The sequence below is a fragment of the Schistocerca serialis genome, chromosome 1, assembly GCF_023864345.2.
Source record: "Schistocerca serialis cubense isolate TAMUIC-IGC-003099 chromosome 1, iqSchSeri2.2, whole genome shotgun sequence".
Lineage (NCBI taxonomy): Eukaryota > Metazoa > Arthropoda > Insecta > Orthoptera > Acrididae > Schistocerca > Schistocerca serialis.
Window position 1 is genome coordinate 1248992797 of NC_064638.1, and position 18320 is coordinate 1249011116.

General features: G+C 38.3%; 1 protein-coding gene across 1 annotated transcript in view; it reads left to right on the forward strand.

Annotated features, from left to right (window-relative positions):
* Nucleotides 1-18320, forward strand: part of LOC126419338 (uncharacterized) — a 111457-nt gene that overhangs the window by 1264 nt on the left and 91873 nt on the right. The gene's annotated exons all lie outside the window — the stretch shown is intronic.

The following is an 18320-nucleotide window of genomic DNA, read 5'->3' on the forward strand; positions in this document are numbered from 1 at the left end:
GTGATTTCATGTGTTTAATACAGTGTGGCAGATTAGAACATTTACCCATTGGTAGGAAAGAATCTTCAAGCTTTTTTTTTTTATTATTAGGTATTATGCTTTGCAAGATGGTGCAAAGGTCAGTTAGAATGCCAGGAATTTGAAACAGAATAATACTGGTGTTGGGTCAACAGAGGCATCCGATCCCACCCATCTGCTTTGACCCGTGACGCAAGGATCTTGTTGTGTGTGACGTCATTACAGTGCAGAGTTTAGTTTATGAGTTGGTTCTGTTTGTAGGTGCCCCCTACTTGTGGTTTATGATGTCCTGTGGTTGTGGTGGTGGTTTTGTGTGTGTTTGTTATGTGATGTATTTGGTTCATTTGAGCTTTGGTGGTGGCAGAGTGAAGTTTTTTGAGTGTCTGTGACTGAAAAATTGAAATTGGTTTCAGTTGTGATGATTTTTTTTTTTATGTGATTGCATTGTCGATTGGTGTTATTGGTTTGCTGTTTGTCATGCGTTAAGACATTTAATTTATTGTGTGGCCTTTTTTGTTAGGTATGATATGACTATTAAATACAATAGCTCGAGGCTGCCTTCATAACTGGGGCGAAGACATGATGTCTCTGATCACGTTTCTCCAGATGTTCGCACTGTTAGCAAAACTTGTGAAATGTAGTGTGTGCAGGGAAAACAGGAGGTTGGCAAGAGTTCCGGCTTTATCAGACCAGGTACTGTTATATGTGGCGGTGCCGAAAGGATAATCTTTGGCGCACCATCATATGCAGTACGTGGTTCGAGAAATCTAAGTTGGCCATGAGAGAGATGTTTTGATGACTTATTATTTATGTGATAGGTCCTCTATCAGTTTTTGCGCGCATGAGATTGGAGTGAGTGAGAGGATGGTTTTAGATTGATTTTCTTTTTGTTGGGAAGGGTGTTCAAAATATGTGAAGTATAGGGGTGAGTTGGGTGAGCTGAGGGTGGTGGTTGAGATAGATGAATCTCAATTTGGGAAGAGAAAGTATGGGAGGGATAATTATCCAGTTGGATTATTGGTGTGGAGCCGTTATTTTGGAGAGGGGGGGGGCTATGTGATTGTGTTTACAGGGTTTTGGAGGGGTGTGCTAAGAGGGAACTGCTAGGGTTAATTGAAGATTATATACAGGCGGGGAGTACTGTAGTGTCAGATGCTTTTTCGTCATATAGGGGGTTGGGGAAGAGGGGTTGTGATCGTTTACTTGTAAATCATGGTTTAGATTTCAAAAATTACGAAACTGGGGCATGTACCAATACAATAGAGTGGTTTTGGGTGTGGTTAAATCAGTCATAGGGAAGGGAAGAGGCTCTCTTCTAACGTGCAATCTCATTTAGATGAGTATTGCTGGCGGAAGAGCGTCCCTGGGGAGTATTGTATTTTTTGTGATATTTTGAGGGCATTTAATAAGATGTACAGGCCAAGGGCGGTTAGTTGAGGGAGTTTTGTGTGTGAGGGGGATGGGGTTTGTGTGTAATGGTTGTTGTTTTAGGTGGGTTGGGTGGGGGTTGATTTATGATTATGTTGCAGAGGGTCTGTTTTGTTGCAGTAGTTTTTGAGTTGTAATATGTGGTTGAGTTTCGTTTATTTTGTGGTTTTTATTTGTTGGCAGATTTTTTGTTTTTGTGGGAAGGGGGGGGGGGTGTGAAGTTTGGGGGTTGGGGTTGGTGTGTGCGTGTGTGTGTGCGCGTGTGCGCGCGCACGATATTGGGGTGGCTAACCTAGTGTGTAGTGCCAGAATTTGTTTGCGGTAAGTAGTTGTTTTTTTGGATCTGTTGTTTACGAGTTTTGCTGTTTTGTGGGGTTTTTGTTGTGTTGTGGGTTTGGTTTTGTTTGTCACAGGTGTTGCTGTTTGTTTTTTTGTATCGTCAGCTGTGGTTGACCCTATGTAGGTTAAGGGAAATGTCCAATTCAAATTTTTGTCTTTGTAGATGTACATGTTTTGATGTAGTGTGCTTTAGTTGACCTATATAGGTCAAGGGAAGAGCCTGATTTTGATTTTTGTTGTTTTATGTGTTAGTTTTGTGGTATTGATAGTTGCAGTCCAATTCTAATTTTTGTAGTTGTAGGTTTTTATTTTGGAGTATCGATAATTGCAATTGAACTTTGTAGCTGGAAGGAAGTGATTGATTCCTGTGGATTTTGTGGGTGGGGCAGAATGTGGGAGTTTTGTGTTGTTTTTCATCATTTTTTTATCGTTGTTTTGTGTGGTTTGGGATTGTGGTGTGGGTTTTTATATCTTTGTATTTAGTTTGTCACCACCATAAAATCCCCAATTTCCCGCACTTGTGTCCCGTTAGTTTGATTATGTTTTTGGTTGAAGATGATATTGTTGTATTGATGTGTATTTTCAGGTTTGGTGTTGTGTTTATGTACTGACATTATTGGCACCATATTGGAGATGCTGAGAACGCTCATTTCTGCCATATTGATATTGTCATAGGTCTAAGCAGAAGGGTGTAATTGGATGCTTCTGTAATCCCCTGGTGTGTGTGTGTGTGTGTGTGTGTGTGTGTTTTACACAGTCCTAACAGCATTAGAGCTAAAATACAGTTAAAAGATTGAGGATTTGTTTCCAAAAATTAGGAATACCATAGCCAAGGATTCAATGAAATAGGCTGTTCAGAAATGGATGGTGCTACTTATGTGGGTTAGAATTCCAATTGCATAACATGCTGAAGTAATTCTTTTCACTTTTGTGTACATCCTCCTTCAACTGATGATCTAGACTCATACCTAGAAATTTTATTTTTTATATAGGCCTACATTCAGTTTCTTCCTTCTCTGTCTAACACAGGACATTTGGCTCTTGTTATAATGTTACTGTCATCTGAAAACAATGTTATAAATACTTGCTAACCATTTTCTTTGGGGACAGTCCTTGCAAACAGTTGACTTGGCTAAATCCTTTTCATTGCTGTAAAGTGCTTGAGGTAAAACAAAGATTTTGAAATAAATGATGATGTTTTCTCACTGTTGCTTCAAAGCTTTTCATAATAGCTGCATGTGTCTGTTGTATCATTGTGTAAAAGGTCGAAGCAGATCTGACTGTGCAGGATGACATGATTGCTTGAGGAGTTAGAGTGCATAATAATAATAATTTTGTGTAGCTCAATGATGTGGTGCAAGTCTTTCTATTGGACACCACTTTGGTGACTTTAATGCTCCTAACCTACCACAGTTATTCATCCAAGGTAAGGGGACCTACAGTTTAACATGGAATGTGAACCAGATGCTATTTCTGGTGACTCCTCACATCATTGAGAGGTGAAGGCTAAGTTAAAACAGAGACTGGAAAATCAGTTGTCTGATAGAGACCCAGTCCTACAGCCTCTCATTTTTCAGACAATATTTGTACCTCTAGAGTTAGTCTAAATGTGTCTTAAAATTTTTTTATTATCTCTATTAGTTCCTCCATTGATTGTGCCTGATTTAATTATTTTCTTTATTGATTGTACTTTTTATATCCTCATGCTAGTTCTTAGTTGTACTATTCATTTCTATTTCTTTCGATCCACCTTTAGTTCTTAGTCTGTCCTCATCTTCTTTCTCTGAGCTATAGCTTGCACTGGGCTTACCATTGTACTATCGTGACCTCCTACTCTGACATCTCCCTCTTCATCTTTGTCTCCCCTCAATATTGCAGTATGTGGTTCTTTAAAATGGAGTGAGTGAGCTAACCTTCCTTCTGAACCTTGTCAGTCAGCCACCCTATACATAGCGGAACCAGCATTTCATTGCTAGTCACCTGTAGCATTGGCTTATACAACTCTTCCCTGCCTTATACACTTATTTGAAGAGGCTTATTTTTTCTGAGATTATTTCTGAAATCAGTGCAGGTACTTTAAATCTGTCTTGCGACTCCAAGGAAATATGTATTTTTGTCACCAGATGTGTTTCGTTTTATTGGAATCAAATAACAACAGTGGTCTTAATTCTCAACGAAACACATATATAGTTTGGCTTGCTTTCTCCATCTAAAAACAGTTCATTACAAAAGATGTTGATGTTAGTATTTGAGATTTTTGCTCACACAGTGGAGAAATACAGAAGTCCTTACATTTTTTTGGTAAACTTATAGAGATCTCAAAATGTGTCAGGGAAAAATGATGAAATGTGTCTGGAAATAAGGGAAATTTCACTTGGGGAAATTTGTCAACCCTGACAAAGCAAGGAGCTATGGAGAGGTTCCGAGTCGAGCATATTTGCCTGTCTGTAGAGCCATGTGTGAGGCCTTGAACTATCATATTAGCAGAATATTATCAGCAAACTTTGTCCAAAATCCTGACACATTCTAGTCATGTTTAAAGGTTGTTGATTGTACCAAATTTAGTATCCAAGCATTCATGGATGATGCAAGAATTGAAACTGAGGGTAGCAGAGTAAATGCAGAGTTCTGATTTTAAATGATTTTTTAGAAAGGAAGATGCAGGAGTACTGCCCCAGTTTAATTCTGGCACCACTGCAAACAGTTCTAGGATTGATTGAATCCTTATCATGTTCTTTGTATCATTTGATGATTAGTTAGCCCCTCCTGTAAGCATAATATTCTGTAGATACCTTGAACATAAGGTTGGACTGAGTGGTTGGAAGAAAACAGAGATCACATCTGTGTGCAAGAAGGTTAGCAGAAGTTTCAACAAAATTGGTTCTGTTTGTAGGTGCCCCCTACTTGTGGTTTATGATGTCCTGTGGTTCTGGTTGTGGTAGTGGTTTTGTGTGTGTTTGTGTTTGTTATATGATGTATTGGGTTCATTTGAGCTTTGGTGGTGGCAGAGTGAAGTTTTTTGAGTGTCTGTGACTGAAAAATTGAAATTGGTTTCAGTTGTGATGATTTTTTTTTTTTTTTTATGTGATTGCATTGTCGATTGGTGTTATTGGTTTGCTGTTTGTCATGCGTTAAGACATTTAATTTATTGTGTGGCCTTTTTTGTTAGGTATGATATGACTATTAAATACAATAGCTCGAGGCTGCCTTCATAACTGGGGCGAAGACATGATGTCTCTGATCACGTTTCTCCAGATGTTCGCACTGTTAGCAAAACTTGTGAAATGTAGTGTGTGCAGGGAAAACAGGAGGTTGGCAAGAGTTCCGGCTTTATCAGACCAGGTACTGTTATATGTGGCGGTGCCGAAAGGATAATCTTTGGCGCACCATCATATGCAGTACGTGGTTCGAGAAATCTAAGTTGGCCATGAGAGAGATGTTTTGATGACTTATTATTTATGTGATAGGTCCTCTATCAGTTTTTGCGCGCATGAGATTGGAGTGAGTGAGAGGATGGTTTTAGATTGATTTTCTTTTTGTTGGGAAGGGTGTTCAAAATATGTGAAGTATAGGGGTGAGTTGGGTGAGCTGAGGGTGGTGGTTGAGATAGATGAATCTCAATTTGGGAAGAGAAAGTATGGGAGGGATAATTATCCAGTTGGATTATTGGTGTGGAGCCGTTATTTTGGAGAGGGGGGGGGGGGGCTATGTGATTGTGTTTACAGGGTTTTGGAGGGGTGTGCTAAGAGGGAACTGCTAGGGTTAATTGAAGATTATATACAGGCGGGGAGTACTGTAGTGTCAGATGCTTTTTCGTCATATAGGGGGTTGGGGAAGAGGGGTTGTGATCGTTTACTTGTAAATCATGGTTTAGATTTCAAAAATTACGAAACTGGGGCATGTACCAATACAATAGAGTGGTTTTGGGTGTGGTTAAATCAGTCATAGGGAAGGGAAGAGGCTCTCTTCTAACGTGCAATCTCATTTAGATGAATATTGCTGGCGGAAGAGCGTCCCTGGGGAGTATTGTATTTTTTGTGATATTTTGAGGGCATTTAATAAGATGTACAGGCCAAGGGCGGTTAGTTGAGGGAGTTTTGTGTGTGAGGGGGATGGGGTTTGTGTGTAATGGTTGTTGTTTTAGGTGGGTTGGGTGGGGGTTGATTTATGATTATGTTGCAGAGGGTCTGTTTTGTTGCAGTAGTTTTTGAGTTGTAATATGTGGTTGAGTTTCGTTTATTTTGTGGTTTTTATTTGTTGGCAGATTTTTTGTTTTTGTGGGAAGGGGGGGGGGAGGTGAAGTTTGGGGGTTGGGGTTGGTAGGTTGTGGATAGTTTGGGAGGTCTCTCTCTCTCTCTCTCTCTCTCTCTCTCTCTCTCTCTCTCTCTCTCTCTCTCTCTCTCTCTCTCTCCCTCCCTCCCTCCCTCCCTCCCCCCCTCTCTTTCTCTGTGTGTGTGTGTGTGTGTGTGTGTGTGCGCGAGATTGGGGTGGCTAACCTAGTGTGTAGTGCCAGAATTTGTTTGCGGTAAGTAGTTGTTTTTTTGGATCTGTTGTTTACGAGTTTTGCTGTTTTGTGGGGTTTTTGTTGTGTTGTGGGTTTGGTTTTATTTGTCACAGGTGTTGGTGTTTGTTTTCTTGTATCATCAGCTGTGGTTAGCAGAAGTTTCAACAAAATTATCATCCAGTAATATTTGACGTCCATCCATTACAGAATTGTATCACTTTTTCTGAGCTCAAACATTATGAGGTATCTTGAACAGAATGATGTTTCATACCAACAGGGATGATTCCTGAAAACATCAGCTATGCGACACCCAACACATTCTTTTCTCAAATGATGCCCAGAAAAGAACTTTCATAGAGGTCACAAGTTTCAACACCTCAGTTTTTGTTTCATGTAACGCCTGTTGTCATACTTTTCAATGTAAAAAAATTGAGCAGATGTAGGTAGGTGAGTAGGACTTGCACACTAAGGGTTCTGTTCAAACTTAATTATCTATACCCATCCAGTCTCGAACATTTTTGCTTGTTATCGACACTGATGCTAGCAAGACATTGGTCCCATCAGTTCAAGGATGTTATGTTTTAACTTTAATTTTGAAGTCAGGTAACAAATGACAAACAAAATACTTTTTCGTATGATATAATTAGAAATTAACAAGCTTTTGTTCCCCCCCCCCTCCCCCCGCCCCCCCCCATTACTTGTACTGTTAAACCTTACTTCTTGCCAAATTTCGTGATCTAGGTCAACTGGATGTACCCTATCGGTTGCAAATAGAGTGTTTGCATGTGTCAAATTATGTGACATAAATTACCATATCTTCTGATTGCACTGACGTAGGACGTAAATTTTTTTCACCACCAAGGAACCATAGATCCAAACATTTGGCATAAAGTTCAGCGGGATATGTACATACATTCCTGAGAAAAAGGGGCCTTAACAGACGGATGGACAAACAGACAGACAGTCACGTTGACAACAAATGACAAAAAAAATTCATTTTGTGTGATGTAATTACAAATTAGTGACATAATTACAAATTAAAATTTGCGGTTGTTTACCTTTGGTTGTAGTATGAAATTTTGCTTCTTGGCAAGTTTCATGATTGTAGGTCAATGGGAAGTGCTCTATAGGTTGCAACAAATGAGTTTGTGAATATCAAAATATGTAACATAAATGGCCACATGTATTGATTGCATTGATGTGGAAGCTTAAATGTTTTACATCGCCAAGGGATTGTAGATCTTAGAATGTGACATAAATTTCAACATGATACATTTTCCTGTTCCTGAGAAAATGGGTTTTTAACAGTCAGATGGATAGACCAAAAGACAGACAAATGGGCAACAAGGTGATCCTATAAGAGTTCCGTTTTTACCAACTTAGGTACTGAAACCTAAAAATTAGAAGGGTGTTTGTTTCATTTATGATTTAAAAATTGAAAGAATGTAAATGGAAACACTCATTCCATTTTGTGTGTCTTAGGTGGTTTACAACAAATGACCTTCAGTTCTCATAAAATACATCCATAAAATTCTAAAATGGTTAAAACAATCCTCATTAACTCTTCAATCTCAGTTACACATTTTTGAATACATGCCATGTTTCAATCACTCTGGATCATCTTCAGATCAAAGTAGTTGTGTCAGCCACCATCTTGCCTGTTTATAACCTCGTATGAGGTTGAGTTATGCGAGGTTCTGAACAGACAAGATGGGTTGCTGATGCATCTACTTATGTCAGAAGATGATACAGAGTGATCGAAACATGTCACATACTTAAAAATATACAACTGAGGCTGAAGAATGAATGAGAAATGCATTAAGTATTAGCTAGTTGCTGATTGTCTCGGGACAGTTATGTCAACTATAGTGAGTCTAAAAAGTGTTCATTCTTTTAAACTTGCTATCATCGGAGAATACTATATATGATCCGAAAGTGTATAAACAACCATTGCTTGTGCTTTCGTTAGGAACAGGCAGTCATTAAAGTATTTTCATACAGGATCCAGCAAACATCAGCATGATGTGATGATAAATAAACTGATACACTTGATCTCAGGAATTTGACCTTTGCATCTCTATGTTCATCAGTGATTTCCAGAATTGTTCCAAGCCACCATTGGTTATTGTAGATAGCTATGATGAACATTTCTTCATGGTGGTGATAGAGGCCTTGTTTCGAAATCCAGGGTGAACTTGTATGAATTTTTTGGTAAGAAAAAATAAAAAAAAGATTAACTCATGTCTCAGGAATTGTAGGACTATAATAGAGGGAAACATTCCATGTGGGAAAAATATATCTAAAAACAAAGATGATGTGACTTGCCAAACGAAAGTGCTGGCAGGTTGATAGACACACAAACAAATACAAACATACACACAAAATTCAAGCTAAACCCACATCCTTTCATCTTTCCCTCTCCTTCCCTATTTCCTGATGAAGCAACCGTTGGTTGCGAAAGCTTGAATTTTGTGTGTATGTTTGTATTTGTTTGTGTGTCTATCAACCTGCCTGTGCTTTCGTTTGGTAAGTCACATCATCTTTGTTTTTTGAAATGTAGGACTAGTTTCATGTTGATATTTTATCATATTTGTGAATTTTGTTACATCCTCTACTGTAACATAAAATGTCTGCATTCCTGGAATATGAGTTTCGGCAAGCAGCAAGGTCTTTTGGACTTAAAATGTGAGTGTCATATAGACACTGTAAACTTGCTCTTGTTGAAGACACAGTTGTGTATAAAACTCAATAGCATTGACTTGATGAAATCCAATGTTTTATAGTACACAGTAAAAGGATGAAGGCTATACTGAATGTTCTGCCAGTGAAATCTTTGTCCAGCATACTGAAGCCAAGTTAGTTAGTTACGTGTTCCATTGATCAATCTTATGGTAACTGTTATGATGTGGAATGTGTTAAATGCATAAGAAATGCATGCATGAATCAAGTTTTTTTTTTTAACCTTAAAATTTTTATTACTTACCCCATTCCCTTCAGCGACACAAAATGCATATATTATACCTGTAGATTTATTGATTCCTATTCAAGTATTCATCTATACGATTTAAATTTATTTTTGAAACTATTGCTGTTGTCTGTCAGACATTTTATTTCATCTGGTAATTTATTGAAAACTTTTACAGCAGCATATTTTACCACTTTCTGTGCCAAAGATAGGTTAAGTAGATGGTGTAAGCCTTTCTTTCTTCTGGTATTATAATCATGAATATCACTGTTGTTTTTAAACTGGTCCATGTTGTTGAGAACAAATTTCATTACTGAGTAAATGTACTGTGAGGATGTTGTAAGAATTCCTAATCTTTTAAACAGGTGCCTACAAGATGTGCAACTATGAGCTCCACACATTATTCTAACCACTTTCTTTTGAGCAGTGAATACTTTTTGCCGAAGTGTTGAGTTATCCCAAAATATCATTCTGTATGACATCAGAGAGTGAAAGTATGCAAAGTAATGTTAACTTACTAATTTTTATAGCCTTAAAATTGGCAATTATTCTGATTGCAAAAGTTGCTAAACCTAGTCACTTTAGGAGATCCAAAATATGAATTTTCCAATTGAGATTCTAATCTATATGTGCACCCAAAAATAGTATGCTCTACCCTGGCTACTGACTTCTGTTGATGCGTTACATTTATTGAAGGAACTGTACTCCTTGCAGTAGAAAATTGGATGTACTGCCCCCCCCCCCCCCCCCCCCCAATAAGTTCAGAGCAAGTCCATTTGCAAAAAACCAATTAATAACTTTTCCAAAGACATTATTTGTATAATTTTTATCGGAGTTTCTTTTACTTGATTAACAATGGCGATTGTATCATCAGCAAACAGTGTCAGTGTAGCTTCTTGTTTCAGATAAGATTGGAGGTCATTCACATATGTCAAGAACAGAAAGAGACCCATTATCGAACTCTGTGGAACACCTAATACATAAATTTACTTTACTTCACACCTATGGTCACAAATTTTCGGTCATCAGGCTACTGGTTTGGGTCTTTAATGAGCATCTTCAGATGTGTTTTGTGACCATAGACCCGAAGTAAAGGAAATATATTCTACATTCGGGTCACTGTTCAATTTGTGACCATGTCACAGCTTGTGGACCTAATGTAATTTCATCCCTATTAGATGCAGTGGCAAACTTCCTTAACTCACTTACACTATATAAAAAAAAGCTTTTCACTTTCTGTTCTGTAGAAATGACTTAAACCACTCTTATGCTGTTCCATTTATACCATAGAATTGTTAATTTGTGTAACATTATGTCATGGTTCACACAATCAAATGCTTTGGATAAGTCACAGAAAATTCTTATTGTCGGCATTTTACTATTTACAGACTCTTTTTTGTGGGCCGTGAAATTGTATATTGCTGTCTCAGTGGAACAGAATTTTTGAAATCTGAACTGTGATTTACTGCCGGCCCGGAGTGGCCGACGGTTGTAGGCACTGCAGTCTGGAACCGTGCGACCGCTATGGTCGCAGGTTTGAATCCTGCTTCGGGCATGGATGTGTGTGATGTCCATAGGTTGGTTAGGTTTAAGTAGTTCAAAGTCTAGGGACTTGATGACCTCTGATGTTAAGTCCCACAGTGCTCAGAGTTAAGTCCCATAGTGCTCAGAGCCATTTGACCCATTTTGTGATTTACTAAGTATCCCATTACTGTTAAGATGGCTAACCACTCTTGTGTACATTACTTCATCGACAGTTTTGGAAAATGCTGTAAGCAAGGATACTGGCCAAAAATTATTGACATCTGTAGTGTCCCCTTTTTTGTAGAGATGCCTGACAATGGCATATTTTAAACTGCCTGGGAAAATACCTTGAGTTAGTGATGCATTACATGTGTGATCAGAACATCGGCTGTAACTGCTCCACACTGTTTTAATATCTTGTTAGAGATGTCATCTACGTTTATTTTTCAAAGATTTAATGATTTTCCGTATTTCGCAAGAGGCTGTTTGGTGAAAATTAATCTGACTAAGATTTCTCAAAACTGACTCTTCCATGCACTGCGTGGCTTTTTCTTTGGATCTATTCTCACCATTTCTTTTTCAGTTGCACCTAAGAAATGGTTCTTAAATACATTAGCTTCTTGTGTACTGTTGATTAAGATGGTCTCATTCTCTTTAATAGTAATACTGCCTGCACCAGTGGTTACTTTTCCTATCTTCATTCTAACAACATTCCATATTGATTTGATTTTATTGCCTGATTTGTTAATTTCTGTTGGAAAGGTTTTGCATAATTGCATTTGCGTGTATTTGCAGTTCTTGTTCTTGTTTACGCTCACATTCTGACCACTAGTTTATTTATGTGGGCGCAGCTGTTTATCTTTGTCTTCTTTGCAGTAGTAGTATTCTTTGTCTTGTTTTGTTGCATGTGTAAAGTCAGCCGTTGTAAAGAAAGCCAGTTATTTTAATTAATAAAATAAGTTCATACACAGCTTTATTAATCACTCTTAGCAAACCTCCACTATCCACATCAGGTTATGGGCCCAAGCATCACTCAGTTTGCGTGAGGAAAGTTGTTATTTCATATAAACTTTCGGTTTGCCGACTGTGACGTGTTCAGATGAGAAGAAGAGAGAAGAAATCTGCAATGGCTGAAGAAGTGTCTTCAAAACACATCTCAAAGCTGGATGCAAAAAATTATCAGTCATGAAAAATCCAGATAACTGCAGTCTTAAAGGCTTACGGAATTCTTGTGTTGTAATTGGTACTCGAGGTCAGCCTAATGAAGACGATGATCCCGCCTTGAAAGCATGGACAAAAGGAAATGAAAAAGGTATGTTTCTGATTTCCACATCAGTAGACATACACAAATGCAAAGTCTGTTGGTTTGTGTAACAGCCCACGAAATATGGAACAAGTTGAGATCAATACATGAGCAATGGTTAGAAGCCAGCAAACTAACAATATCTCAACATTTTCATGAATATCGGATGAAAGCAAATGATTCTGTAGTTGCACATGTAACTAAAGTTGAAAATCTAGCATTACAACTCAGAAAGGTTGGAGAAAGGTTTCAGATGTAGCTGTAATGGCGAAAGTCATTGCTTCATTATCATCAAAATATTATACATTTAAAACAGCTTGGGACAGTGTGCCAGCTAGTCAACAAAACGTGGAAACTTTGACGGAATGTCTTGTCAAAGAAGAGTTCCAGTTGAATATGAGTGATGAAGAAAATGGTCCATTTGCAGTGATGTCCATCAACAGAAAGGAAAAAGCAAGATATCGTGATAAAACCAAAAGTTCACAAGAATGAAAAACAAGATCATATGTCAAGTGTTTTTACTCCAAGAAGCCTGGTCATATAGCTTGCAAGTGTCAGAGGAAAAAGCGAGAGACAGATGAATGTAAGAGTGGTGAAAATAAATCTGCATATGCATTTATTGTGTCAGCAGGTAACATGTGTTGAGTTGTCAGATAGTCAAGAGAGACATGTGCTAAGTGGTTTGAACACGATCAGTCAGATGTGTGGCTGTTGGACAGTGGTGCATCGCTTTTCGACTGGAATTGTTTTCGAAGTTCTGTCGAGTGACTGGGGCGCATGTGTTACTGGGTAATGATAAAGAATGCCAAGTCGCTGGTGTTGGTACTATTATTGTCAGCAAAGAATTTAGCGGCAAATGGAGTGAGGCATGTATCGAAAATGTTTTGTATGTACCAGGTATCAAAAAGAACTTGTTTAGAGTCGGAGTACGCATGTCGAAGAAAATTACTGCAGCTTTCAAAGAAGATCAAGTTGTACTAATACGTGATGGAGAGACTGTAGCTGAAGGCGTGGAGGAAGAGAACAATATTTATAGGATGTGTTTCGTGGCAGAATCCATACTAGGGAGTGATGTTAATGTTGCAGTGACTGATCTTAAACAGTGGCTTGAGTGGTTAGGACATGTCACTACACGAACAATTCAAGAGATTTCAGCAAAAGTATTGGTCGGAGGACTAAATGTAAAAAAAGAAACAGGAAGATTTTTTGCTGTCAGGCAAGCCAGCTGAGCAAGGCACATCAGATGAAGTTCAGCTACAAAGACACAAATTGTTCAAGAAAACCAGGGGAATTTATTCATTCTGACGTGTGTGGGCCAATGTCAGTTGAATCAATTGGTGGTCCAAAGTTTTTTGTCATATTCAAAGAAGCTGCAACTGGATACAGAGTTGTTTATTTTCTAAGAGAAAAATCCGATGTTACTGATTCAGTAATCTTGTGTTGAATGAGTTGGGTCAGAATATCAAAATATTACGTGTAGACAATGGCACTGAAGACATTAATTATGATATGAAACATGAGAAACTATGGGATTCAGTTAGAAAAAACTGTACCGTATACGCTAGAGCAGAATGGTCATTTTGAGAGGGAAATCGCTCAATTGTTGGAAGTGCGCACACAATGTTGAAAGCCTAAAACCTTCCGAAGTTTTGATGGGCAGAAGATTGCAGGTTCGTGTCCTGTCACGGTCGCCAGTTGTAGTGGTGTTTAATAAAAAAGGAAAAGGAGAAGAAAAGAAAAGGTTGAAAATGTGGGAAGAAATGGTGAATAAAAAAGGGGTTTTAAAATCTTTAATGACCGTGAAAAAGGGAAAGAATGAAATGCAAATTGGACTTCACATTACAGAAAAGTTATCGGACTTCGTGATTCGGAAAAGCTATTGTTGGGGTGGACCTTGTGGCGTTTATGAGCAAAAGTCAAACCAATTTCCATTACAAAAATTATTTGAAAGAGAACAGAGAATAACAAAATGTGATTAACAGGGGGAAATGGCGTAGATAAGAGTTCATCCTTTACCATGTTAACATGTCTTCTCTCGTGCGGTGTCCAGGTCTTGTTCTCCAAAAATCTCCTGCTTCATTTCTGCGTGAAAAGTGGTAGCTGCTCCGAAATTTTGCAATAAATTTCATTGTTCAGGAATTACTAATGTATACAAATCAAAACCATCTTGATATTGAATGCAATGTATTTTACGTTGCTGCTTCCATCCTCCGAATTTCATACAAACTTCGACAATACGTCTGCACACCAATAAGTTTTTTTTGTCTTCATCCGACTAAGACTTGCTAATAAGTAAGTTAAGCTTCCGCTCTCCAGAGACAAAAGCAGGTAGAAAACAAAAAGAGTTACGGTTTTTGTACCTTCATTTTCTTATGTATTTTCTCTGCCGTCGAGCGCTCATACAGCTGTGACGGTATAATTTATATCTGAGGGAACAAGTGTAGCATGGCGAAATTCAAAGTCCCGCTACAGTCGTTCTGAGAGGGAAATTGCTCAGTTGTTGGAAGTGCACGCATGATGTTGAAAGCCAAAAACCTTCCGAAGTTTTTATAGGCAGAGGCTGTTAACACTGCTGTATACATATTAAATAGGGTTACAACAAAACGCAACTTGGAGCAAGCTCCATATGAGTTGTGGAATGCACGAAAACCATATGTTGGACATTTTCGAGTGTTTGGGTCAGATGCCTTTGCTCATGTACCAAGACAATTTCGCAGCAAGTTTGATGCCAAATCCAGAAAAGTTGTATTTGTTGGTTATCAAGGAGAATCAACAAATTATCGACTTTATGATCCCATGAGTCACAAATTATTTGTATTGAAGTATGTCACATTCAGTGAAGTTAGCAGCAGCTCAGCATCTGCACAACAAGAAGTTGATGACACATACTTAAACTTCAAGACCGACGATGAACAAGATATCATGGACTGGCACAAGCAAGTTAGTGGTGAACCAGTTCAAGTACAAGAAGAGATGGAAATTTCTCGAAATGATGTAAATATTGCTAAATTGGAAACTGAAGAACAATCTACCAAAGTGCCATTGATGCAGCTACGAGATCGTTCTATTATTCGCAAACCAGCAAGATATGAAGCTGATTTTGCTCAGTATAATAATCCTTACAGCTTCAAAGAAGCAATTTCTGGTCCTGACTCAAAACATTGGAAAAAAGCGATTGAAAAATAACTGGAAGCTCATGAAGACAACAAAACCTAGAAGATAGTTACTAGAACTAATAGCCAGAGAATTATTGACTCAAAATGGGTATTCAAGGTTTTATTCGACACAGATGGTAAGATTACTCGGTACAAAGCAGAGCTGTGCGCAGGAGGTATCAAACAGGACTATAGTGTTAACTACAATGAGACTTTTTCACCAGTGACTTCACTCAGAGTTTTCTTGGCAAATGATCTAGAGATGGTATAGTTCGACGTTCGCATGGTATTTCTTTATGGAAGCCTTGAAGAAGTAGTTTACTTGGATATACCTAAGGGAGTGGTGGTTAAAACATAGAAACCTGTAGTTTGCAAACTTGAGAAATCACTGTACGGACTTACACAAGCTCCTCAGTGTTGGAACGAGAAATTTACAGATTTTCCTTCACATAGTTTTAAAGCAACTGACGCTGATCCACATTTATTCAGTGGTGATGTTATCTTGCTAGCGTTATTTGTAGATGATGGTCGTATTGTATCAAAGTCAATGGAAGAAATTCATAAAGTTGTTACACCACTAAAAGAATTCTTTCAAATCACTGTCGGTGAAGGTCGTTGCTTTGTTGGAGCGGAAATTGAGCAAGATCGTGTGGGGAAGAAAATGTTAATATGCCAGCACGGAGTATATTAGAAGAATAATTGAGAAATTTGGAATATCTGAAACAAAAGGTTTAAGTGTTCCTGCTGATCCTCATGTGAGTCTGTTACCTAATGATGAAGAGTTCAGTGGTGAAAAAGTACCATATCGTGAAGCGGTTGGATCTCTTATGTTTTTGACAGTTATCTCTCGACCAGATATTTCATTTGCAGTGAACAGTGTGAGATTTTTATACAGTCATGTTAACGTACACTGGCAAGCAGTGAAAAGAATTTAGAGGTGCTTAATTGATATACCGTATTACGGTATATAGTACTCAAGCAGTGAGAGCAAAATGCAGCTGGTTGGTTTTTTTGATGCTGACTGCGCAGGTGATCTTACTTTGCAAAAGTCAACAACAGGTGGTGTTTTTTTTTTTTGCTGGTGGCCCTGTAACCTGGACTTCTCAGAGGCAAAAGGTTGTTGCTCTAAGTGCAATTGAATCCGAATATGTAGCTGCTGCCAGTGCTGCTAAGGACGCAATTTGGCTGTGAAAATTGCTAGGTGGTCAAATCGACAACCAGAGTGCAATCAAGTTCTCAAAAAATCCTGATTATCAAAAATGCACCAAACATGTAGATCTCTGTCAGTCCATTATGGTCAGGGGACATCAGCTGATATGTACTTCTCAATTCAAAATACTTTGGGTTATTTTATTTTATATTGAATGCTACCACTTTCAGCAATTCATTATTGCCATCTTTAGGCCCCATATACTTTTTTCGTATTAACAAGCTTATCGTCACCCTTTCATATGAATCAATTGCATAATGATTCAGCTCCATGGTTCCAATTTTATGGCACCATACAATTACTTTGGTAATATGAAAGAAGTGTTTGCGGCCTGAAGATGGCAGTAATGAATTGCCGAAACTGGTAGCATTTGATATAAAATAAAATAACCCAAAGTATACGGCTGTTGGTAAAGATATTGAATTGACTAAAACATATAGATGTATGCTATCATTTCTTACGTGAAAAAGTGCAGTGTAAAGAGATAGCAGTAGTGTATGTGTGTATTAAAGAACAACTTGCTGATTTGTTGACCAAAGCATTAACCAAAGAAAAATTTGTATATTTGCGCTCAAAGGTCAGTGTTGTTAATTGGTAAATGCAATAACTTACACAGCGTGAGTGTTGGAAAGGTTTCGCATATTTACATTTGTGTGTGTTTGCAGCTCCTTGTTCTTGTTTGTGCTCACATTCTGATCACTAGTGCATAGAGTTTATTTATGTGAGTGCAGCTGTTTATCTTTGTCTTTGCAGTTCTTATTTTTCGCATTATATTTTATGTTTTGGTGGTAGGTACATATGCATACATTACGTGTTCTGTGACTGTTTACAGTAACACATTCTTTTGGGCAAAGTTCATAAAACTTCATAAAATCAATTTTTTTGGAAAGATATGTCTTTGAAAGCAAAATACCCATCTTTCAGATTATACAGAATGAGTCGTTTCGTCTTATATGCTCTTTTGTCATTTTCTGAGTGGATAAACAGACAATCTCTTATTAGCAGTTCAAATTTGGCTTCTGTCATAGTCATAGTAATAAGTCTGGACATGTGTTTCCACATCCTTACCTATTTATTCTATTTCCGACTTTGTAGCTCCCTTTTGACAAAATACCAATTTCTTTTAGTAATACCTTTTTGACTTATTTGCAATGTATTCAGTACTGTTACAAAAATTTGGATTTTTTCTTTATCCTATGAAGCTGGTTATAGGGAAAGTATTTTCAATTTTCTCTAACACAGCTTCTGCTAAATTGCACAGTACAATGCTCAGGTTGTAATATCACCATATTATGAAAATCATGGATTGATATGCGCTGTGAAGACGACACATTGAGTTGCAGACAGGCAAAATGAAAAGACTGTTACACATTGAGCTTTCGGCCAAAGCCTTCTTTAGAAAAGAAAACACACACATTCACACAAGCAGGCACACCTCACGCACAAATGACCACTAGCTCCAGCCACCAGAATGCAACTTCTGCATTCATTGAAAGCAGCAATCCGGAGTGAAGTGGGGAATGAGGAGGAATTGTGGAGCAGAGGTGGAGGGAGAAAAGAATGCTGTCTGGTGGGGTGCGCAGGAACTAGAGGACAGCAGACAAGGCTGCCAGATGCAGCATCAGGAGGCTGTGGGGGAGGGACGAGGCAGACTACACGGAGAAGGAGAGGAGCAGAAAAAAACAAAAGATCAGTGAGCATGTTGGCAGAGAGCAGAACACAATGAGGTTGTGAGGATGTGAATCGAGAGGAGGTGATGAGACAGATGGAGTGGAAAGTGTTGGGTGGAGGGCGTGGGGACAGTAGGTTACTTTACATCAAGGTTGCAGCTGAATGTAACATGCTTGATTTCAGTGGCTGTCTCACAACCCGGG